Source organism: Oncorhynchus keta, chromosome 4, assembly GCF_023373465.1.
Source record: "Oncorhynchus keta strain PuntledgeMale-10-30-2019 chromosome 4, Oket_V2, whole genome shotgun sequence".
Lineage (NCBI taxonomy): Eukaryota > Metazoa > Chordata > Actinopteri > Salmoniformes > Salmonidae > Oncorhynchus > Oncorhynchus keta.
Genome location: NC_068424.1, coordinates 45122005 through 45144505, shown reverse-complemented (window position 1 = coordinate 45144505; position 22501 = coordinate 45122005). Strand labels below are relative to the sequence as shown.

Below are 22501 nucleotides of genomic sequence, written 5' to 3'. Positions count from 1 at the left end.
TGTTTGGTTGAACTCGCTAACCGGGGCGGTGAATTATTATACACTAAAGGGATCTGGCTGTCTGCTTGTAGTCTACTCGCTGAATATGTGTGGCTCTTCTTTTCTATAGAAACAGCCTGGAAACTGTGGCAGTTTAAATATGTGTGTAGGGAAGCGACTGCAATATGTTATGTCCTCTTCCCTCAGTCTTTAGCCTTATAAGGAGCCAGCACAGTTGGCTCGTGGTTTCCTTACCATCCATTTTATATATTTTTCCTCTACTTTTCTATTGGTAAAGTATGTCAAATCAGCAATCTAGTCTAGGCTCTGCTGTCAATCTCTCCCTCAGCCAATGACCCTGAGCAGACTGTATATGTATTTAGAGCCTATGGGAAAACTAAATGAGCACTTGGTTGGTGGACCGATTTTTCCCTGAGTGAGTGAATGGTCTGAGTGAAGTTCTGCGGGCTTCACACTGTAGGTTCCTCCTTTCTCCTCCTCTCCCTCAGAGCCGGCAGCATGCTGTAATGATGTGCGAACCACTAGGGGTGACAGACAGACAGACAGCCAGACAGCCAGACAGACAGACAGACAGACAGACAGACAGACAGACAGACACTAAGACAGACACTAAGACACTAAGACACTAAGACAGACAGACACTAAGACAGACACTAAGACACTAAGACACTAAGACAGACAGACATACACTAAGACAGACACAGAAGACACTAAGACAGACAGACAGACAGACACACTAAAGACAGACAGACAGGACAGACAGACAGACAGACTAAGACAGACAGACAGACAGACACTAAGACAGACAGACAGACAGACAGACATACACTAAGACAGACAGACAGACAGACACTGACAGGAACTAAGACAGACAGACAGACTGACAGGAACTAAGAGAGACAGACAGACTGACAGGAACTAAGAGAGACACACACCACACGCCACAACATAAAGTCGCCAGTTGGTCCCACAAACAATTGGTAGTTTATTATAACACAGGTCACAAAAACCGCCCACTTCACATCATTTCCAGGAAAGAAAACAGGCAGAGGAAAAACACTGCTAGATATTAGCGGTGGGAATCGTTATCACCAGAAACTTAGAGTAATATACAAACACCACGGACAAGGAACACTGTGAAAGGGAAGGAAAATAAACCGGTCCGAGCGTCAAGTGGCTAATCGTAACTACCAGGCTTTTCATGTGGTTCGGTTCGCTGTGAAGCCGAAGGATGAGATCATTCTACTGACCATACCTGTTCTGTTCTGTTCTTCCCAGGCTCAGTATAATAAAGATATTACATTTGTGTAAGAGGATCACATTGGACATGATTCAGGGAGAGAGAGGAAGGGAAGAGAGTTGAAAATACAACAACACATCCCCATGTGATGCCTCAGGCCAGCGCCACGTCCACTTCAGGAACATGTCTTACTCACAGAGAGACAGAGCCTCATGTTGGATAGCTGCATGGAGCTAATGAGAAAAACATCCTGCTAGGTTGCCACTGGCTCCAGGAACATGGTGGGGGGGCATCTGCAGCAACAACAACCCTGTGAGGAGGTCATCCTCTGTCTCCGCTCTGTGCTCGGCTTAGTGTCCTGTCCTCCTACTTCACATGGCACCGTGGGGACCACAATTATTCTGTTTTTCCATCATCCATCTGTATTATTGTGGATGTCTTTATTTACTTCTATTAATCACAATACCAAAGAGCAAAGTGAAGTGGAAAGTGAGTCTCTGGTTGTGTCCTAAATGCCACTCTATTTCCTGTAGTGAACTACCTATGGGCCCTAGGCATAAAGTAAGCAATGCACTTTAAAGGGAATAAAGTGACATTTGGGACGCACAAGCCCTGTCTCCGAACGTGCCTGTGACAGCACTGGTAACCTTACAAGCCCTAAGAAAATAGGTCTTCAAGCTGTATTTAATACCCCTCTTAGCCGTGGTGGGGAACTTTCTCGCTGTGAGACAGCTAGTGACCGCAGTGCAGAGGGCTGCCTGGCTCTGCCTTCATCCCAAATGGCACCATATTCCCTATATAGTGCACTACTTTTGACATGAGACCTATGAGCTCTCCCTAAGGGTCCTGGTCAAAAGTAGTTCACTAAATAGCGAGCTCTTTGGGACATAGCCTGTGTGTTTGGGAGGGGTAATTGGAAGAGACACGGGGGTGGGAGCAAACGGACCGTGACATGACAGTGCCTGACACACAAAGTAGACGGGTAGACTGAGACTACCCCAGACTAACGTCTGTATCCCTCCATCTCACACTGAGATCCTACAATGAAGGAGAGAAAGGGACAGAAAGTGATAAGAGAGAGATAGAGGCGAGAAAGAGAGAGAGAGAAGGAGAGACAGAGAGAGAGAGAGAGGAGAGACAGAGAGAGAGAGAGAGAGAAAGGAGATAGGAGAAGAGAGAGCGAGCGAGAGAGAGAGAGAGGTCCATATGATGAGATGAACCTGTACCAAAAGTGGGTCAGTCAGCTAACCGCATAACGTTACCTCCCTGCTCTCCTCCTCTCCGGCTTCCCTCTCTCTGTCTCTCTCTGTCCTGCATTCTCTTCCTTTGAGGGATGTGCACCCCCCAGGGGAGGCCCTGTGTCTGGCTTTTATTGGGTGCTGCCTGGTGTTGAGTAGCTGTTGGGTGAGGAGAGCATGTAGCTCCGCTCACCCCCCCTCGCCCACCTGCCCCCCCCCTGCTGACAGGGTGTCCCCTGACCCAGCCATCACGCATGTCGCTCCACATCCCGGCCTAAATATTTATAACGTGAGGCAAATCAGAGGGTAAATCTGTCTGGGTGTTTGTCTTTGGCTGTAATCCCAGAGGTGTTCGCCAGAGATGAATTTGACATGTGCTGCGCTGGGGGACGGGGGGGGGGGCATACAGTTCTCCTCACAGCCTCTTTTCTCAATGGGCTTTGGCATATTTAGCATTTCTCAAATTTTTGGGAGGGTTGCATCAGCTCAGAGTCACATCGCGGAACGTGAAGTTGATTAGTTTCCCTTTGATGCGCTATTAAGCCTGCTAAACATGAGTGAGCGTGAGCGGCTCATGTGGTCATACTGTTTTATGAAAGGTGTTTGGGCGCTGTCATGGCTGCACTGTGTGTGTGTGTATGTGTAGACAGGACCTCCTCTAGCAGGGAACTGATCCCTACAGTGCATGGTCCATGTGTCTTTAAAGGTGCGTGGTAGAGAGACGTGGCTACGGGCCCAGCTAATCAGCACTGACCCCAGAACCACTAACGAGTTTTCTCTTCATCTGGCTCCTCTGACCCCCCATAGAGAAATAAACACCATTAACCACGATCCATTATTTCTGTTTAGAGAATAGTCTTAAGTATTGATAATTGCTGGGGTGATTTGCTCCAGTTGAGGCCCATTTGGGCTTAGTGGGACTTTGTGGTCAGTTGGGGGCGCATGCTGCTCATCTCTGTTGGGCCTCACAGCAACCCAGGAGGCTTTGTCACTTCCTGTGGCGGCTACCCAAATGAACCCTTTATGTTCCAGGCCATCTAGTCGACTGGGTGCTCTTCCAGCGAGAGACCTGGAATGGAAGCTTGATTGCAGCCACCAGTAACCACCAAGACCCCGTTGATGACCCTGTTGATACATATGCATCTGATTTGCTTCCAGGTTTAGCCATTACTACAGGCCAGATTGATTAACCCTTCCTTCATGTAACAGGCTGGACATATGGGCCCGGTAGTCAGACTGGACTGGTCTGGTAGACATGGTGGTTTAACGACGTGTCGAGAGTGAGGCTGACAGCGGTGTGGAAAACAGAGGTTTTCTGGTCTCTCCCCGTCTAAGTCTTGAGGAAGCTGTAAACCAGGATTATTTAATCTCTGCTATTTTCTGCCTGGATTCCCATGGGATCCTGAGGCTGCTAGTCTTGGCATGGGCCGGCCTTCCCAAACCCAGAGGGGGAGATCCCTCCATTCCTCCTTCCCTCCCTCTCTCCTTGCACCCGTGCCAGTCACATGAATCCATCTTCACACCGGGAGTTCTCGATCCAACAGTATGCACAGAAAGACGGGAAACAGGCTGTGTTTGCTGAGCTGGGATCTGAGAAGGCGAGAGAGGAATGCGGTTCAATCGCTGACGTCACAGCATGTGCTGGCAACACAAAAGAGAGAGAGAGAGACGTCCTTCTCCGTTGACTCAGAGCTGGAAAGCCACAAAGGGCAGATGCCAGGCTTAGTGGGGATAAACAAGTCAAATTACATGGTGTAATGCCTTGGATTCTGAACATAGCTGAGCAGCAAAATGCTTTCTGATTCTAATTATGACATTCATTAACGCTCCAGATTCCTGGAAGAGCCAGCGACTTGAGACCGACCTACCAGAGGGCCCCAAGCAGCCTAGAGTCTGCGGCCAAGTGAGTCTGGCGTAGTGAGTCTGGCACCCTATTCCCTTTACAGTGCGCTATTTTTGACCAGGGCGCATAGAGCTCTGGTCAAAAGTAGTGCAATATATAGGGAATATGGTGCAGTTTGGGACGTACCCTCGGTATGTCCTCGGAGACCAGACTACTTACGTTCCTGTCATCAAAATCATATCAGGGTATGTATAATTACAAGTCCCCAAGATTTCACAAAACATCCCTTCAGTCCTCTGTAGTCAAATGGAGTGTCGAATACCAATTTAAATGGCTTTCATATATGATTTAACAGCCATCATCGTTCCAATTCTAAGGGAATGCGGCGAACATAATTTGTTGATACATGCTCTTGCGTAGCGAGTGACAAAGATCTTCAGTCTGAAATAAACATTTGCACTATCAGTGAAATATGGCCAGTTTGAGTAAACAATCAACAGAGTTGTAAATCACAGATGTTTTCTTCTCTAGCACTCTAAGAAGGTCTTCACACTTACTAGACTTTTTGGCAAAAATACCCTCGCTTACCCATCTACTGGAATGTAAACTTGCAAGCGTGTCACGTCTCGACCACTACCTCTGGAGGTAAGCGCACAAAATTCGTCCGACAGATAAATCGATGTAGTTCTGTCCTTGAGCTGTCTATTAATGCTCTGCATTATGTCATGTCTTGTGTGGAACCCAGGAAGAGTAGCTGCTGCTTTTGCAACAGCTAATGAGGATCATAATAAGATACCAAATACCCCCTCTAAACAGGGCCGTGTAAACAGAATTGTCTCATTTAGCCATCACTCTTCCAGTAAAAATTTGAATAGCATAGCAATATTTTTTGAACAGCTGAAATGTACAGATTTTCCTTGTCTTTATGCTTGTTTACCCATAACAAGCTATATGGAATTGTTTTAAGAAGGTTATCCCAAGGATCATTTAGCTATTTGATTTAGAATTTTAATAAGACTCCTTGAAATACAATTATATATATAAATATAAATATATATTTATAAAAAATGTATTCAATGAAAAATGTAATATGGCCTTGCTGCTATTAGCCCATACAAACGCATTGAATAACAAATTCAGTACATGGGACAACAGATGGTCACCAAAGAAATCAAAAGGAAATTGTCAACTGTAAGTGCTGTTATCGCGAAGTGGAAATGTCTAGGAGAAACAACGCCTCAGCCGCGAAGTGGTAGGCCTCACAAGCTCACAGAACGGGACCCCTGAGTGCTGAAGCATGTCTGTGTAAAAATCCTCTGTCCTCAGTCGCAACACTCACTACCGAGTTCCAAACTGCCTCTGGAAGCAACGTCAGCAGGAGAACTATTTGTCGGCAGCTTCATGAAATGGGTTTTCACTTCCGAGCAGCCGCACACAGGCCTAAGATCACCATACGCAATGCCAAGCGTCAGCTGGAGTGGTGTATAGTTCGCCATCATTGGACTCTGGAGCAGTGGAAACATGTTCTCTGGAGTGATGAATCACGCTTCACCACCTGGCAGTCCGACAGACAAATCTGGGTTTGGCAGATGCAAGGAAAATGCTACCTGCCCGAATGCATAGTGCCAACTGCAAAGTTTGGTGGAGGAGAAATCATGGTCTGGAGCTGTTTTTCATGGTTTGTGCTAGGCCCCTTAGTTCCAGTGAAGGAAAATCTTAAAGATACAGCATACAATGACATTCTAGAATATTCTGTACTTCCAACTTTGTGGCAACAGTTCAGCATGACAATGCCCCTGTGCACAAAGCGAGGTCCATACAGAAATGGTTGGTAAAGAACGGTGTGGAAGAACTTGACTGGCCTGCACAGAGACATGACCTCAACCCCATTGAACACCTTTGGATTAATTGGTTTCACTGGCATACAGTACGTTCTATAGATTTTCCTAAACTGCAGTAATTTATGACTGAGATTACAGTGCATTCGGAAAGTACAGTGGCTCCTCATACTGCAGCACACCTTGCAGGCTGCTGCAGCATTCTATGGCATGTTATTTAATTGTCTTCCGTTTTTTACATTAATTCAAGTTAGTGCTAGTTTGACCACCAGAGGGCAACTTTGAGAAGCGTTTGATAGTCTCCCATATTGGCATTACTAGAGAATTTAGAACCTTTTTTGTAATAACATAGTGCATTGGATTATTTTTTTTTAAATGGCTTAATTACTATGATTAATATTATGGTGTTTCTATTCTGAGAAAAATGAAAAACGAAACCCTCACCGTTTCCGTTAGGATGGAATGGCAAATATTGCGCTGTACAACGTTACGGTCCGGAGGAGGCTACAGTGTAAGAGGATCGGAGGATTCTAAATTAATATCTAAGGGGCACAACATTCCCACACGTTAATTGTATTGTAACCAATACTCATTTAGCTTATGGTATGCCTAGAGTATATCTAAACATATTTTGTTCAATGACGTGATTGGAGGATTCTAAATAATATCTAAGAATCTGTGAGCCTATCTAAGGGTATTTTGTATAATTCTAAATTAATAATAATAATCGCTTTGTTTAAAAACTAACGATATTTTGGAGATCTCATTTCCATTTAACCTAGAGTGAGTGAGAAAAAGGCAATTCTTGAACATGGGGTGAGACATTCTCACTAATTTGTAAATAAAACCAGTTTGTTATTTTGAATGATTTATTTCTGGAGAAATGTAACTTGATTATTTAGCAGTTATCACTTGCTTATATTCAGTCAACACATGAACAGTTGATGTCGGAAGTTTACATACACTTTAGCCAAATACATTTAAACTCAGTTTTTCATAATTCCTGACATTTAATCCTAGTAAACATTCCCTGTATTAGGTCAGTTAAGATCACCACTTTATTTTAAGAATGTGAAATGTCAGAATAATAGTAGAGATAATTATTTACTTCAGCTTTTATTTCTTTCATCACATTCCCAGTGGGTCAGAAGTTTACATACACTCAATTAGTATTTGGTCGCATTGGCTTTAAATTGTTTAACTTGGGTCAAACATTTCAGGTAGCCTTCCACAAACTTCCCACAATAAGTTGGGTGAATTTTGGCCCATTCCTCCTGACAGAGCTGGTGTAACTGAGTCAGGTTTGTAGGCCTCATTGCTCGCACACTTTTTCAGTTCTGCCCACAAATGTTCTATAGGATTGAGGTCAGGGCTTTGATATGGCCATTCCAATAGCTTGTCTTAGTTGTCCTTAAGCCATTTTGCAACAGCTTTGGAAGTATGCTTGGAGTCATTGTCCATTTGGAAGACCCATTTGCGACCGAGCTTTAACTTTCTGACTGATGTCTTCAGATGTTGCTTCAATATATCCACATAATGTTCCTCTCTCATGATGTCATCTATTTTGTGAAGTGCACCAGTCCCTCCTGGAGCAAAGCACCCCCACAACATGATTCTGCCACCCCCGTGCTTCACGGTTGGGATGGTGTTCTTCGGCTTGCAAGCCTCCTCCTTTTTCCTCCAAACATAACGATGGTCATTATGGGCAAACTGTTCTATTTGTGATGTCAATTAACCTTTCAGAAGCTCCTAAAGCCATGACATCATTTTATGGAATTTTCCAAGCTGCTCACTCAATTTAGTGTATGTAAACTTCTGACCTACTGAAATTGCGATACAGTGAATTATAAGTGAAATAATCTTTCTGTTAACAATTATTGGAAAAATGACTTGTGTCATGCACAAAGTAGATGTCCTAACCGACTTGCCAACGCTATAGTTTGTTAACAAGACATTTGTGGACTGGTTGAAAAATGAGTTTTAATGACTCCAACCTAAGTGTATGTAAACTTCCGGCTTCAACTGTATCTTAAAAAATATAATGTAATATAATTTTACATTTTCGTTTCTCCATGCTTATCTCAGAGCAGCGCCAAAAGGTGCTGAAATAGAAGTCCACAGCGGGAAGGCTATATATAACGAGATTATGGAGATTATACTTTTTATTTAAAACAACAGTGATTGATTGTAATCTGAATAAAGGCCAAAATAACACTTATAAAAGCCAACATATCGCCCTGGTAATAGCCATAATGACACTGTACAACGTGACCATGCGTGTTTGAAATAGTATTTTCCAGTAAGCAACCCTTTGTTTGCCTTCATTAGACAGCTTTGTTCCAATATTTCTGTAATTCAGTGATATTTATTCCCATAGTCATTCGTTATGGATCCATAACTAAATCAATTTCCGCATTTTGAAAGAGTATTTGTGTCATTATTTTATAAATGAAAGCATAAAGATGCTGATGAAGAAATACTTTACTGTGCAGTATATGCTTTTACATTTGGATAAGAAAGCATTTAAAGCATTTTAAAGATGTAAGCCACCTGCATTTGTTTATTAGGCTTCTCATCCAATCAATACTATTTGTCCTGTCTTGATCTTTATTTTTCATCCCTGCTTTTAAACCATTTTTTACCGTGCTCAGACCCCCTATGAAATCACCACTTCACTTTATACCTGTAAAATATGTTTGTCTACTATAGAACTAGATTAAATGGAAACCTTTCTGATCATAGTAACTTACAGAACTACTTTACAGCAGAAAAACTAGATGAAAACCTCAGTAACGTGCTGCTGATCCTTTAAAGTGTATAGTACTATAGCTAAATGAAAACCTCAGTAACATGCTGCTGATCCTTTAAATTGTACAGTACTATAGCTAGATGAAAACCTCAGTAATGAGCTGCTGATCCTTTAAAGTGTACAGTACTATAGCTAGATGAAAACCTCAGTAACATGCTGCTGATCCTTTAACGTGTATAGTACTATAGCTAGATGAAAACCTCAGTAACATGCTGCTGATCCTTTAAAGTGTACAGTACTATAGCTAGATGAAAACCTCAGTAACGTGCTGCTGATCCTTTGTTTATTAGGCTACTGTGCAGTCTGACAAGTAAACGTAGCCTACAATACATATTACTTTGGAAAGTGCCTAATTCCTTACATAACGGAGAACAGGCCATGTCCAGACTTTCTCAGTGACGTCAAGTACCTTCAATAATTGCTGTACTAGAGTATGCTGGCAAGTGGGAGACTGGGGTTCAATTCCCCGACGGGGAGGAAGGAGTAGGCTGTCCTTGTAAATTAGAAATAGTTAAATACTTGTCTAGTTAAATAAAGTTTACACTAAGAGCATAATGTTAATGCACCCTCGTTTTTTTATTCTAGTTTAACCAATAGCAAATGGAGATTAAGTGAAAATAAAAATCTCATTGATTTATCGAGACCAGTCCCCATGCTTGTCTCAAAGCAGTTCGACACGGTGCTAAAATAGTTGTTGGCTTTTGCTTCAAATCCTATTGCTTCTAACTTCAATATGCTCTTCAAATAAATAAGACCTACACCACTTTCAACAGCACATTACTCAACACTAGTGAGACTCATGTCACCAACAGTAGACCTACAGTATGTAGATCGAAAAATATGACGTGACTCTCTGCCAATAATTACATATTGAGGATTGGAGGATTCTAAATTAAAACCAAAAACCACCTCATGGGTCTCCCGGTGGTGGCCGGCACGGGTTAAGAACCTGCATCTGTAGCAACGCATTTTGCACTGCGGGAGCCCCATCCACTCCGGAGCCCCCATCCACAAAGTATCAAAATACCAAGAGGTGTTGGTAAAGGTATATTGTAGTGCTAATAGTCCATAATGGACTATTATAATACTGTACATGGTGTCCAGGTCAGGGTAACCAAAACATTTATTAAAGACAGTCAGAAAAAATGTTGGGACTTACTTATTTTGATTCAAAGCCATGAATGAGCGAGTCACTCAGACTTTTGTAGGTGCCGCTATATGACTGTGTCTTAATAACTTAATAATATATAACGATATTTTGGAGGTTTTTTAGTTGTTTTTTTTAAACTAAAGAGACCGATTGTAATCTGAATAATAGACCAAATAATATTTGTAAAGGTCAAAACATTTATTTCTGTTTTTAGAGGGAGAGAAAACGTTGGACCAATTGTGCGCTGCCCATAAATACCAAAATATAGCTCTGCTAATAGCCATAATGGCGCTGTACAATGTGACCTTGTGTTTGAAAGAGTATTTTCCAGTAAGCAACCATTTGTTTACCTTCATTGGACAACTTTTTCCCAACATTTCTGTAATTCACTGATATTTATTCCCATAGTAATTTGTTATGGATCCATAACCAAATAAACATCAGCATTTTGAAAGAGTATTTTTATCATTATTTTATTAACGAAAGCATAAAGATGTTAATGAAGAAATACTGTACTGCTGTGTTGAGTTAGAAATGTAACACTTCAGAGTACTTAAGTATTGAATACTTTGCAGGTAGGGGATGTTCCCACCTACAGTAGCCAGGCTATAAAGAGTCTATTGTCCTGCTAATTGGGCATTTCAAAATGCCACCAGCTGTCCATCACTACAGTAAATAAAAACACAGCATCTTGTTTACATCTCGTTTACATTCTTTATTGTGACCACAATGCCACAAAAAGTTTGTATCTACCTTACCAATTACTTTTAGAGTTTGGGATTAATTTGATTAATATTATGGTGTTTCCATTCCAAGGAAAACGAAAAACCCTCCGGGTTTCCATTCGGATGGAGCGGACTATATGGTACTGTACTACATGAGGGTCGGGAGTACAGTACTGTGCTATTTAGCTAAAGAATACAGTGTCCTGTGGGAGACCGGGGTTCAATTCCCCAACGGTGAGGAAGGAGTAAGGTTGCCCTTGTAAATAAGAATTTGTTCTTAACTCACTTGCCTAGTTAAATAAAGGTTACACTAAGAGAATAACATTTCTACACCCTAATTATCTAATTGTAGTCTAACCAACACCCAAACGGAGATTTAAAAATCTATTTATCAAGACCAGTCCCCATGCTTGTCTCAGAGCAACGCGGAAAGTTGCTAAAATAGTTGTAGGCTAAAATAGTTGTGGGCTATTCTAACTTCAATATGCTCTTCAAATAAGACCTACACCACTTTTAACAGTAAATTACTCAACACTAATGAGACTCAAGGTGGCTATGGTAGGCCTACAGTATATTGAAAAATATGCCAATGATTACATATTGAGGATTGGGGGATATTTCTGTAATTCAGTGATATTTATTCCCATAGTAATTCGTTATGGATCCATAACTAAATAAACATCGTCATTTTGAAAGAGTATTTTTATCATTATTTTATTAACAAAAGCATAAAGATGCCATTATTAGTTCCATTGTTTTAGTTTGAACGTGCAGACTGGCACTAAGAACAGTAGGAACATTTCCCTCGTCATTTTATTTAAAACATTTAAACATTTCACAGTACAGTCAATAACACAATAGAAAACTCTGTATATAGTGAGTGCAAATGAAGTAAGGAGGTAAGGCAATAAAAAGGCCATAGTGGGGAAGTAATTACAATTTAGCAATTAACACTGGAGTGATATATGTGCAGATGAGAATGTGCAAGTAGAAATACTGGTGTGCAAAAGAGCAGAAAAACCTAAACAAATATGGGGTTGAGGTAGGTAGTTGGATGGGCTGTTTACAGATGGGCTGTGTACAGCTGCAGCGATCGGTAAGCTGCTCTGACAGCTGATGCTTGAAGTTAGAGAGTGAGATATAAGACTCCAGCTTCAGTGATTTTTGCAATTCGTTCCAGTCATTGGCGGCAGAGAACTGGAAGGAAAGGCTGCCAATGAGGTGTTGGCTTTGGGGATGACCAGTGAAATATACCTGCTGGACCGCCTCCTACGGGTGGGTGTTGCTATGGTGACCAGTGAACTGAGATAAGGCAGAGCTTTACCAAGCAAAGACTTATAGATGACCTGGAGCCAGTGGGTTTGGCGACGAATATGGAGTGAGGACCAGCCAACGAGAGCATACAGGTTGCAGTGGTGGGTAGTATATGGGGCTTTGGTTACAAAACGGATGGCATTGTGATAGACTGCATCCAATTTGCTGAGTAGAGTGTTGGAGGCTGTTTTGTAAATGACATCGCCGAAGTCAAGGATTGGTAGGATAGTCAGTTTTACGAGGGTATGTTTGGCAGCATGAGTGAAGGAGGCTTTGTTGCGAAATAGGAAGCCGATTCTAGATTTAATGTTGGATTGAAGATGCTTATTAGTGTAATGCCCCTTAAATATTTTGGAGATGATTTCGTTTTCAAATAACGTAAAATGAGCAAGAAAAGGCCATTCTTGAACATGGGGTGAGACAAATTTGTAAATCAAGCCAGTAATTTATAATGATTTATTGCTGTTTTTAGAGGGAGAAAAACCTCAAATCTAGTCATCTCATGGGTCTCCCTGTCGAAGCCGGCATGGGTATTGAACCAGCATCTGTAGCAACACAGCTTGCACTGTGACTGTTGCACCACTCACGCACTGTACAACGTGACTGGTTGGGAGTGGCCTACAGTACTACAGTAAGAGCAAAAATAATCCTAACAAAATAAAATATTTAAAACCTTATGGAACAACAGTTTTAGTACAATCGTGCACAATTATCAGTTTCTATTTAGGTTTATGTCGCCCATTCTTTGTCAGTTAGAGACACAGCAGGACCCAAAAGCATAATCAGTGCTCTAACTCCCACTTGCGCTGGTCTGGAACAATGAAGTGATGATGCAGGGTACCACAAATGACCTCTAAATCCCGCAGCGTATGCTCGCAAATGTTAAAGGACTGTATTCAGACCCCTTTACTTTTTACACATTTTTTTACATTACAGCCTTATTCTAAAATGTATTTAATTGTTTTCTTCCCCCTCATCAATCTACACACAATACCCCATAAAAACAGGTTCATATCAAATTTACATAAATATTCAGACCCCTCACTCAGTACTTTGTTGAAACACCTTTTTCCTGGGTATGATGCTACAAGCTTGGCACACCTGTATTCGGGGAGTTTCTCCCATTCTTCTCCGCAGACCCTCTCAAGTTCTGTCATGTTGGATGGGGAGCGTCGCTGCTATTTTCTGGTCTCTGCAGAGATGTTCAATCGGGTTCAAGTCCGGGCTCTGGCTGGGCCACTCAATGACATTCAGAGACTTGTCCCGAATCCACTCCTGCGCGGTGTTGGCTGTGTGCTTAGAGTCGTTGTCTTGTTGGAATGTTAACCTTCACCCCAGTCTGAGGTCCTGAGTGCTCTGGAGCAGGTGTTCATCAAGCAAAATACTTATTTTCCACCATAATATGCAAATTAATTCATTAAAAATCCGACAATGTGATTTTCTGGATTCTTTTTCCTCATTTTGTCTGTCATAGTTGAAGTGTACCTATATGAAAATGACAGCCCTCACCCTCCGATCCAACAGGTCCCAGACGTGCTCAATGGGATTGAGATCCGGGCTCTTAGCTGGCCATGGCAGAACACTGACAGTCCTGTCTTGCAGGAAATCACTCATAAAACGAGTAGTATGGCTGGTGGCATTGTCATGCTGGATGAGCCTGCAGGATGAGGGTACATGAGGGAGGAGGATGTCTTCCCTGTAACGCACAGCGTTGAGATAGCCTGCAATGACAACAAGTTGATTCTACTCCAGAGTACAGGAAACGGTGTAACGCTCATTCCTTTGCCAATAAATGCGAATTCGACCATCACCCTTGGTGAGACAAAACCGCGACTCGTCAGTGAAGAGCACTTTTTGCCAGTCTTGTCTGGTCCAGGGACGGCGGGTTTGTGCTCATAGGCGATGTTGTTCCGGGGATGTCTGTTGCGGACCTGCCTTACAACAGGCTACAAGTCCTCAGTCCAGCCTCTCTCAGCCATTTGCAGACAGTCTGAGCACTGATGGAGGGATTGTGCGTTCCTGGTGTAACTCTGGCAGTTGTTGTTGCCATCCTACCTGTCCCGCAGATGTGATGTTCAGATGTACCGATCCTGTGCAGGTGTTGTTACATGGGGTCTGCCACTGTGAGGACGATCAGCTGTCCGTACTGTTTCAATGCTCATCCATATATTTATATGTACATATTCTTAATCCATCCCTTTACTTAGATTTGTGTGTATTAGGTAGTTGTGGAACTGATAGATTACTTGTTAGATATTGCTGCACTGTCGGAACTAGAAGCGCAAGCGTTTTCGCTACACTCGCAATAACATCTGCTAACCATGTGTATGTGACCAATAACATTTGATTTGATTCGATTTTGATTTGAGACTCATAGCAAAGGGCCTGAATACTTATGTAAATAAGGTATTTCAGTTTTTTATTTTAATACATTTGCAAAACAAACAAAAAAACAGTTTTCACTTTGTCATTATGGGGTATTGTATGTAGATTGATGAGGAAATATTATTAATTAATCTATTTTAGAATAAGGCTGTAATGTAACAAAATGTGGAAAAGGGGAAGGGGTCTGAATACTTTCGAATGCACTGTATATGAACATGACTGGGCATTCTCAAATATCTGTATCCATTCATCGTCATTACCAGCGTCTCCCAGGACTTCCTCACATTTGTTTATTGATATGTTTTGTGTCATCGGGGAAAAGCGTCTTATCATCCCTTGATACAGTTTGGAAATCAACTTTGGAGGTTTGTCAGACTGCCTTAAAAATAGCAGCTGGCTTGTTCAGTGTTTGCTGGACAGAGAGAATGAAGTGCTGTACCTGCAAAAAATTCACCTCTTTCACAGACTGGCATGACAAATAATTATCTTGGTGTATATTCATACATTATATTATCCCAAAAAAGAATCAATGGTTCAATAAAACTAAATGACCAGTATTCCCAGATCCCAGACTGTGGCTGTAAGTTTAAACTACTGTCCCGTGGCTCCTGTAGGTCTATCCATCAATTCAAGATGGAACTTTTTATAATTCACTGAATATAATGCAAAATTCACTCCATAGACTGGTCTTCCCTGGCTGTCTGACCCTGCTGGGGACCCCTGTCACCATCTGATCCTGCTAAAACATGATGAGCATAGTTTTGTGTACTGACTGCAGTAGAGGGTGCGGTCAGCATTTCTTCTATTGCGGCGTGGTCAGCATTTTTCTTGCTGCGTGTGGGAGCCTGCGGTCAGACAGACGACATTGGGATTCAAATATTTTGTTGTCCCACAAACGTAGCAAGTGTGCTGGCGTCATTCTTGCTTCCAGTTCAGTAGCCATACCTGCGAGATCAGGTGTGCGTGTGGCCTCAGTTAAATAGAGTAGGCTATAGCCCATGTATACATGGGCGTAGAAGCACGTGGCAGTTATCTTTCCAAGGAAATGTACTTCCTAAATAGGCCTATGATCAGGTCAGATGTCCTTTTGATGTTTGTTCATCATGTCAAGTCTGTTCACCACTTGTTCTTTGACTGGATTACCACCATACTTCATGAACAATGACTACTATATTTAGATAGGTTTGTGTTATTGTTTCTAACAAATAACATGCACATTTGTATTTATTTACTGCATATTTATCTACTGCATTGCCTAGATATAGGTCTAAATATTGATCACCCATATTTCTCCATCTGAAAATCTTCCCGCCCCTAAAATGTAGGCTATAAAAATAGCTCAAGAGAAATTGCAAGTCTCTCCAACTCTGCTCTCTTTAATCTACATCTTGCATTTTGGCTGAAATAGCCCAGTAATACAATGTAAGGGCCTCTGGTAATTTAACACATTTCTTAAGTTATGGGTGTGGGTGGGAGTCGGACAGAAAGCCAGAGGGTGTGGGTGGGAGTCGGACAGAAAGCCAGAGGGTGTGGGTGGGAGTGGGACAGAAAGCCAGAGGGTGTGGGTGGGAGTGGGACAGAAAGCCAGAGGGTGTGGGTGGGAGTGGGACAGAAAGCCAGAGGGTGTGGGTGGGAGTGAGACAGAAAGTCAGAGGGTGTGTGTGGGAGCCGGACAGAAAGCCAGAGGGTGTGGGTGAGAGCCGGACAGAAAGCCAGAGGGTGTGGGTGGGAGCTGGACAGAAAGCCAGAGGGTGTGGGTGGGAGTGAGACATAAAGCCAGAGGGTGTGGGTGGGAGCGGGATGAAGAAATCGGTCCTGCACAGACCTCTACTGTGCTACAGGACAGTGAAGCCTGTAACGTTAGATCTGTTTATTACTGTGTCAGTGTGAAAAGTAGGGAATTAGCTATGGGAAAAGGATCAATATCAATCTTCAATCGGTTGGCCGATTGTTTCATCGTTTGAATCAGGTCAAGTTTGATTGAGGCAAAAATAATAGCTTGAGGACTGTAAAACCAACTTTTGGCCGGCTCTCTCTTTAAAGATACATTAACTGGCGAACTTCTGAAATGGGACAGAACTAAGGCTACAAATATTTACATACTAACAACTGCTGTTAGATAGTGTTATGTGGTGGGTGTTATTACTCTCTGACAGATAACTAGAGGCTAGAGCTGACCTGGCTGTGGTAGCTACTCACTAGTGTAGATTATTCATTCAACTCAGTCGAGAGGAGATGAAACATTAGCTGATGTTACATGTCAGGTTACAGTACTAGCTCAGCACTGCGAATAAACACTAGTTTATTCAGCAGTTAAACAGCAGTTACCTTGCTAGCTACATCAGTCAACTAAAGAGTAGCCATATTCTGCTAAGCTTCCTTTTACAACTCGGTGAAAGAGCGCAACACGTACACACTATGCTCAACTGTCCCGTGCTGGCCCAGTCAGCCTTCCAGAAGCGTTGCCTTCACACAGCCTGTCAGCCCGCTAGTCCTAAATCCTGTCGGATAAACACTCCAAACAGCCTATCCGACCACTCGTAGGTGTCTGCATGGTCCTAAAGCACACCGTTGCCTTAAAAAAAAAAAAAAAAAAACATTCCAATGATAAAACTGGAGGGGACAAAAATGCAATTTCAGAATGTGGGGGGGGGGACATGTCCTGCTGCCAATTAATTTCCAGCAATATTTCCCCTACCTGTCTGGTGTGTGTATCACTCCATGTGTAGCCAGTTGATGTGATAGCCTCTTGTGGGTTGACAGAAATACTTTCCCCAAAACCTTCTCCATTAGATGTTAAATGCAAAGAAGGCTGACCTGGCAGAAGTATATCATGAGTAAGTATATCATTTGTATCTATTATTTGTCATTTGCAAACTTTGCCATGAAATGATCAGCAGCAGTAAAGAACCATCACTAGACTGGCATATTAGACAGCACAGCTAGATGCGCAATTAAAGGGCCAGATGTGCAATTAAAGGGAAATTACACAAACACATATTTTTGGTTGTTTTCTCCCAGACCAAAGAAATGTGTCTTCAGATGTGATTTAAGCATTGACATGGACACAGAACATCCAACTTTGTTGTTTTTCTATGAACAATTGTAAATTTGAAAGTGAATTTAAAAGAAATAGCTGTCATGCAAGAAAAGGTTGGAGACCCATGTTCTAAGGTAACATTAATATGGTAGCTACTGTAAGCCTAAGAGCTCCTGTCTAGCTATGGTTCAGCTAAACGGCAGCATTCAGCTACAGCCAGCACAGTTCTGTGAGGACACAGAAATGATTTTGTTTGGCTAGCTAGCTTGCTAGCTAACGTTACCTAGCTGTGTAGCCTATATTATAATATGAATGGCACTGTATGATAACATTACTGTACTTTTATATTCAAATATGTTAGGGATTCATTATTGATATGCTAACATTACTTAATCATGAAGCATGCTGTTAATGTTAGTGTACTGGCTAGTTGCTACTGTGATATTTACGGATATTTACAGTCAATTTGAGCTGCAGATCACAAATGTTGTGTTGCCAGCCATAACGAAAGGTAAGGTCAGGATGTATTGCGAATTGAAAAGTAGAAATCTCTTTCGCCACTCTGCTCTTCACACTCTTCATCGCTCGTAGTGGGAATAGGGCCTAAATGTGTCAATACTAATCAAACACTGTTGCCAGGGAGAACTTACGATAACGTCTTAGCCTACAGGGTCACTGAAGAACCCTAGAAAGCTGTCGTCTTACTTTACCGTCACTTTCGCATTTCATCATTTGCTGTAGCATTCCTGGGGCAGAAGAATAGCCTCGTAAAAGTGTTTTTTTTTGTTTTCTTATTGCCGAAATGATGTATTTGTTTTTTCCTCATATGGTGTTCTGTGAGGGGACTCCCTTGAAAGAGCTTTTACAGACTCCCCATACGTCTGTCCAGGCTTTCTTCTGCCAGTGCTGGGGTGTCCCCCACTGGGGGGTCTAGCTGCAGTGAAAGCAGTAGCTGAGTAACTGACAGCTGAGATTGGAGAGAAGTGAAGCAAACCACTCTCACAAAATGGGATTTCATTTGTTTGGTTTACTCACGGGTCACTCGGTTATTTCTAATCTGTCCTGATGCGTCCTTACTTGGGATTGACAGCTAGTCGAAAATCATAATCAAGCAGTGTTTTTGTTTGTTTCTCCCCCAGATTTAGGTTTAGTTAGGGCTCAATGTGTTGATGCTCTAGGAAGGAGTCTGTTCTTGTTGAGGTGAAACGCTGTCCTGGGGCAGTGTGATTGGCACCTTAGCCAACTGGAAGTAAACTGTTGGGTCCCCAGGGTGCCACAGCCTGTTTCCAGAGCATGCTGCCAGCCAGTGTTTGTGTGTATGTTCTTGTGTGCGTGTCGGTGTGTGCGCGTGAACGCGAGAGGTGTGAGGGCCTCCTTGCCTGCAGTTACCCCAGTGCAGAGTGTCCCAGAGCACCTCATCGGCCCCCTCATACAGCCAGGAGAGGAATCACACTTGACAGCCTGCAGCACTTCACTTTGTTCCCATAAGGCTACAAGCCACGTCTAACTCATTTCTCGCCATTAAGCAGTAGAGAGTGTCTACAGCGATAAATACTCATCTGAGATCATTATTATCTTTGGTTACATTATGGCATTTTGAGGGCATGCATAGATTCACTGTTTCATCCCTCTCACGCTCTCTACCTCACACATATTCTCTCTTCTATCTCACTCTCCCTCTTTCCGCACGCACACGCACACGCACGCACACACACACACACACACACACACACACACACACACACACACACACACACACACACACACACACACACACACACACACACACACACACACACACACACACACACACACACACACACACACACACACACGCTTGCACTCACTCACATTAATCACCAGAAAAATGCCCTGGGTTCCAGTAATAACGAACGCTGGTCTTAAGTAGCAAAGGACCCACTTTTCAATAAATGAGCCCACTCAGTCCGGAAGGGCTTTTGAGTGTAGAGATGAAAGGCTCTTTGGAGAGCCTGTATTAATGAAATCTGCTGAGTGAAAGCTGAGATGCCTTCCCCGGCTGGCTGGCTAGCTGGGCCTGGGCCCCTCACCTGGTTACATTCGGACTCCTGCCTCTCCTGGGCCGCTGGCTTCAAGGTCACTGCAGTGCAACCAAGCACATCCAGAGACGCTTCCTCTTCCACTCAGCGCCATCACACACAAACACACACACACAGGTTTATGCATGCGGGCACACATAAATACACACGCGTGTACATATTTTCATACATAAACACACCCCAAACACACTTCATGAACTAAATAAACAACGATACACAAGCTAGTCAAAATGCTAAGATCCACACTGGTCCCCATCGCCTATTATAAGTCCACTCTGGTCCCTGTACTGGTAATATGAAACACTTTCTGTTATGTTTGAAATCCCATAGATTTACTGTATGTATGAACAACCTCCACATTGACTCCCAATAGCTTCCTACTACTGCACAGAACCACCACTGTAATTAATATAATAATCCCCTTTCTCACTGCGTCAAGATGGCCCAAGCTGACGTTTCGGCTTCACATCCTTCTTCCGTGTATAGGTACAACTCTTTTTGATCGCAAGAAGCGTTTATGCGACAACTTTTTTGAGTTCGGGCCCATCCCGTTTTCTGCTTATCTGGTTTCACACCAACCAAACGCGATGGTCTTCTTTCAATTATACCATGTTCCCTCCCAAAGACAACCCTGCATTGGAACACATAATGGAGGGACAAACCACCTCAGCAGAGAGCACATTACAGTCCCACACTACTCCCAGTGACACAGCTATTCAAGGCACTCATTTAATGCAGTTATAAATAAAGTCCTGTAATCAGAAAGGGCAATTACCTTGTAAACCTAATTATCCAAATCACAACTCTGTTTGTTGTAGTGACGGTTGCTACTCAGCTAAGTGGCACAAAGCCTTTGCTCACAGCGTGCTGCTCAGAGGATTCTGGGGGGGCAACAGTTTGCACTTTTGGAAATAAGATTCTACAGCACAACTTGTGTGTGTTCATTCTTAAGTTAATTCTTAAGGAAAAGTCCGTGCTTTACTAGCATCGTCTCCTACTAGCTCATAGGTCTTAGTCCAGCTGTGTCCAACCCCCACACTCTTACTTTGAATCCCATCTGATTTTATATTCCTTTATATGACTATGTACCACTATTACATGGAGTTAAGTTTAGTCTTCGTGCACGCTCCATACGTTTGAGGTATTTTAAGATATGGAGGTCGACAGGGGTTCCTCTGTCTCTATGACTTATTTAGTGAGGAGATGACAGCACAACCCTGCCTGGCCCTCTCCGGAAGCGTGACCGGCTTTATGTAAAAGAACATTGACAAGCCAGCAGCCGAACGGTGCTCTTCAAGCTCCAAGGCTTCAACCTAAGGGGCCCCGACTGCAGATGGAGTAGGCTGTAGTGCAGACAGAGACAGAATGCTCTGCTCCTGGGGAGTAAGGGCTGGACACACACAAACACTTGCATACACACACACACACACACACACACACACACACACACACACACACACACACACACACACACACACACACACACACACACACACACACACACACACACACACACACACACACACACACACACACACACACACACACACACACACACACACACACACACACACTGGAGACTGGAGGACAGGACAGCAGGGCTGTTGACATGTTCTGAGAAGAGGGTTTCCTTTGAGGCTAAGGAGAGGGCCAGGAGAGGCCCAGGGGCAGCCATGCACAGCGCCTTGAGTGCTGTTTTAGGGGTGAGGTCAAGCACAGGCGGCAGGGGATTTGACAGGAGGTAAAATAGGAGCCCCACGGTACTTCTCCCCGCAGCATTGACCCACGCAGCCATTTGTCTGTTTGCATGCTATGCAGTGAAAGGGAGTGAAAGAGAGAGAGAGAGAGAGAGAGAGAGAGAGAGAGAGAGAGAGAGAGAGAGAGAGAGAGAGAGAGAGAGAGAGAGAGAGAGAGAGAGAGAGAGAGAGAGAGAGAGAGAGAGAGAGAGAGAGAGAGAGAGAGAGAGAGAGAGAGAGAGAGAGAGAGAGAGAGAGAGAGAGAGAGAGAGAGAGAGAGAGAGAGAGAGAGAGAGAGAGTCAGAATTTCAGGTCCACTGCTTTCTCTGGGTCAAGGCCACTTGGCTTGGTTACGTTCCGTCATTTTGTGGAAGTGGCTCTACTTAGTGTTTTATGGCTGTTTGTGCTCATTGAACAACACAATACCAGAGGTCTGTGTCTCTGTGATAATTAAGGTGTGTGCAATGCAGTTAACCACGTTGATGGATGGCTCAGAGTCTGAGACGCGGGATGGTTTCCCAACCCCTTGGCCCTGTATCTTTCTCTTATTTTTCTCTCCCTCTCTCTCCTTCCCAGCCCGACCCAGACACTCTGTCTCTCTCTGTTGCCTGTGGGAGACCCCATCTCCTCCTCCAGCCAAACCCATCTCTTCTGACATTTGTTTCCAATCAAAACTCCAATCCCATTTTTTCCACTTCAGAACCTGCAATAATAGTATTAACCTTTGGTAGAGTCCGCTCAACTCTCTCTCTTATCAACACTGCTAGACCCTCTCCTCTTACTCCAATGTAATACCATCCTTTGGGGAGTCTATTGGGTTTGCTGTAAGCCTGTGGTATTATCTTTGAAGGGCATGGCTTTGGTTTCTTCCGGTGGCTTTTGGCTCTTGTCTGACTCTATCTTGACTATCATGGAGGAGAATGAGTCTGTATGCATAGCCATCAAAGTAACACAACACAATTTGAAGCCTATACATCGTTAGTTGATAATAATTTGGGAAGGCCAGTAAGTCTTATCTCAAGGCACACAACACAGACAGAAAGCTCAGACACAATTATACACCGTTTCTCTGCCATGTTGTGTCTTTGTTTTGAATGCCTCCTTT

The 22501-nt window shown here is 43.2% G+C and overlaps 1 protein-coding gene across 1 annotated transcript in view; it reads left to right on the top strand.

The window, feature by feature from the left end:
• LOC118383088 (slit homolog 3 protein-like) overlaps nt 1-22501 on the top strand; it is a 225863-nt gene that overhangs the window by 35041 nt on the left and 168321 nt on the right. The gene's annotated exons all lie outside the window — the stretch shown is intronic.